This window comes from Marmota flaviventris, chromosome 6, assembly GCF_047511675.1.
Source record: "Marmota flaviventris isolate mMarFla1 chromosome 6, mMarFla1.hap1, whole genome shotgun sequence".
NCBI lineage: Eukaryota > Metazoa > Chordata > Mammalia > Rodentia > Sciuridae > Marmota > Marmota flaviventris.
This window is the reverse complement of record NC_092503.1, coordinates 27197037-27200954: the sequence shown is the minus strand read 5'-3', so window position 1 is coordinate 27200954 and position 3918 is coordinate 27197037.

The following is a 3918-nucleotide window of genomic DNA, read 5'->3' as shown; positions in this document are numbered from 1 at the left end:
CCACCTGCCTGACTCTGTAGTGTCTAGCTGGGTGTCTGGCACTTGGTGGTTGCTCAATAAACGATTGTTACTAAAGTGACTGAATGAATCTCGTTTTATCTGGAGCTACCACCCTCTCTGTCACCCCAAGTTCCCAAATCTTACAAGTTCTGTGAACAGTGTCTCTGCTACCCATGCCCTGTTCTCTAACTCTTCTGCTATTTTCCTAAGTTTTCTTTTCTCTTGCTTCACTTATTTCTTAACAGGATTTTCTATCTGCATTTCTTCTATTTCTATTCTTTATATATATATACATTTAGTTATCAATAGACCTTTATTCTATTTATTTATATGGAGTTCTGAGAATTGAACTCAGGGCCTCACATGTGCTAGGCAAGCGTTCTACCATGGAGTCGCAATCCCAGCCCCTATATCTGTTCTTAACATTATTGCCAAATTAATTACCATCACCCTCTTGCCAAAGTGCCTGGTCATGTCAATTTTTTTATTGATTCATTTGTTATTTATTTATTTATTTGCTGTGCTGGGGATTGAACCCAGGGTCTTGTGCATACTAGACAAGTGCTCTGTTACTGAGCTACACCCTAACCCCCAATTTTTGTTCATTAAAAGAGCTTCCAGTGTTAGAGGTTTTTTAATTTTATTTTTGATAAGATGGGGACAGGGCATAAGGATCAGAAATGATACAGGAATTCAGCATTAAAACAGCTAGTTTGGTGTTTAGGCTCTAAGAAGGGAGTGCTTGTGGGGTGCTGATGGATGGTCTGGAAACTAAGCGACCTCTAGTCATGTTGGGGGTGTCAGGCCAACTGCTGGAAACCTTATAGGGCTCCCCACTACCAGACCTTTGGCTCTATCTGCCTGAGTTTGACATTCAATGCCTTTGAAAAGCTAGCCCCATCTACCTGTTCAAAGAGATATTTTTCCACATATTTTTATAGCCTGAAACCAATCAATGCTGCTATCAAATTAGACTATTTCTACAATAGGCCCAATGCTTTATAAGCAATTTGCTGAGTTATTTAAGCTTCTAAAATATCTTTCTGATCCACTGGGAAACTTTAGCACACTTTGAAAGCATGGCTCAAATGCTATTTTTTTTTCTCCCAAGGCTTCTTTTGATTTCACTCTTTCATTCCCCACTTATTTTTGCACTAAATTTTAGGTATTTTTTTAAAGCATGTGATTTTGTTTCCTTTTATAGAATATGAATTTGTTAAGCATAGAAAAGCAACTTTATTAAACAGAGTTTTCAATACCCCAAAAGGGAGCAGAGGTCAGAAATGAAGATCCCTTGGATGCAGTTAGGAGACTTAATGGTTTGCTGGCTATTCTTCAGATAAAACGCTTGTGTTCTGCCATTTGCGATAGTGTTGGCCAATCATTTGCACTCTGTAGGGCGGTTATCTTCAGAAGTCAGGCAGGACAAATACCCCTTACGAATTGCAAGAGACACCTCCACCTGGAAGGGACTCTCCAGCTGAAGAAGCTGTGCATTTAATGCATGTATTGACCAGAAATTTTTTTGCCTCATCTGGTAATGTGTGTGATTGTTTTTCAAAGGTGAAAGTGGTGTTTATTTTGGCCCCTGAGACAGACAGCTTAACACCCTTGAGGAAATCTTAAAACAAACGAACAAACAAAACCAACATAGATTTGGCAACCTCAGCTCTAAAAGTGACTCTCTCTAGGAAGTCTCTCCTCACCTCATGGGAAGTCACCACCCTCAGTGATCAAGAACTGCTGCGGCTTCTCAAGGGTTTCCATAAGGGAGCCCTGGAAGGTCGTTCCAGGCCATCAAAGTAGGCCTTTCCATGTGTTGTTGTGGCCCAGAGTTTTCACATAAAGGTTACAATAAATTGTTTGTGTGGGAAGTGTGATTCATTTCCATGGAACCTTATGCAAAGATGTGAATAAGAGAGATTGAGAGAGGTTTAACTGTTGAAAGGAGAATAAGATGCAAACAGTCACAACTTAATGAATAATTTTTAGACTCTTGCCACTACAAGAATGACATATTCTCTCCAAAGTAATGGATTTAGCTATAGATTATTTATTTTAAACAAGCATTTTTTTAATTTGTTCTTTTTAGACATACATGACAGTAGGGTGTATTTTGATATATATACACAGAGTAAATATATTCTAAATAGGATCCCATTCTTACGGTTGTACACGATGTGGAGTTACATTGGTCGTGTATTCATATATAGGAAAGTTAAGTATGATCATTCTACTGTCTTTCCTATTCTCATTCCTCCTCACTTCCCTTCATTTCCCTTTGTCTAATCCAATGAACTTCTATTCTTCCCACCTTTTATTGTATATTAGCATCTGCATGTTAGAGAAAACATTCCACTTTTGTTTTTTCTTTTTTTTATTTTTTTGAGGGGGGGATTGGCTTATTTCATTTAGCACAATCATCTCCAGTTCCATCCATTCACCAGCAAATGCTATAATTCCATTCTTCTTTATGGCTGAATAATATTCCATTATATGTATATACCATTTTTTAAAATCCATTCATCTGTTGAAGGGCACCTAGGTAAGAATCAATAAACGGGATGGTATCAAATTAAAAGTTTTCTTCACAGCGAACAATCAAGAATGTGAAGAGACAGCCTATGGATTGAGAGAAAATCTTTACCACCTGCATATCAGATAAAGCTTTAATCTCCAGGATTACAAAGAATTCAAAAACTTAATAATAATTTTTTAAAAAAACCCACAAACAACCCAATCAATAAATGGGCAAAGGAACTGAACAGGCACTTCACAGAATAAATATGAATGGTCAAGAAATAAATGAAAAATTGTTCAACATCACTAGCAATTAGAGAAATGCAGATTAAACTACACTGAGATTTCATCTCCAGTCAGAATGGCAATTATCAAGAATACAAGTAACAATAAATGTTGAGGAGAATGTTGGGAAAAGGTACACTTATATATTGTTTGTGGGACTACAAATTGGTCCAACCACTCTGGAAAGCAGTATGGAGATTCCTCAGAAAACCTGGAGTGGAACCACCATCTGACCCAGTTATCCCACTCCTTGTTTTATACCCAAAGTACTTAAAATCAGCATAATACAGTGATGCAGGTACATCAATATTTATAGCAGCTCAATTCCCAATAGCTAAATTGTGGAGTCAACCTAAATGCCCTTCAATAGATGAATGGATAAAGAAAATGTAATATATATTAGATGCCTAGTTGAAGAAAATGTTGTATATATATACAAAATGGAATATTACTTAACCATGGCTTTTTTACAATGACTATAGTGTCGATTGCATATAAAGTCAACTTACAGATTAGATTATTTTAATTGCCTCCTTTTTTGTCTCTCAATTTCACTTTGTCAAGTAGCATATTTTGCTTGTTTCATAAAGGAAAAAAAGTGATTATCCTCAGGTTACTAATGCACAATTTAAAATAAAATTAACTCTTCTCTCCTTTCCCCCTATATATATCTTTCATCAATATCAAACACTTTTAAATAAAATGATGGAGCTGGCCATATAGTCAACATTCAGTAAATATTTCAGTGAGTTGGTGGATATAATACTGAGTATAAGCAAATACCACACTGAGTTTATCACCTTGACAAATATTTTTCAAAATAAAATATCAATAGATATATGTGTAAAAATGACAAATATGGCATACTTTTGCAATAATGTAATAGAAAAAGATTAGAAACAACCTAAATTTTCATCAGCAAGGAACTGGTTATATAGCTACATCTATTATTAGAATACTGTGTAGTTTGCAGTGAACTATCCACATTGTTCTGGAGAGCTCTGCAAGATACTTTATTAAGGAATAAAGCAAAATAGGAAATAGTGTATATAGTACAGCATCATTTGTATTAAATATATACATACATAGACATGTGTTTTGTAAATTCATAAA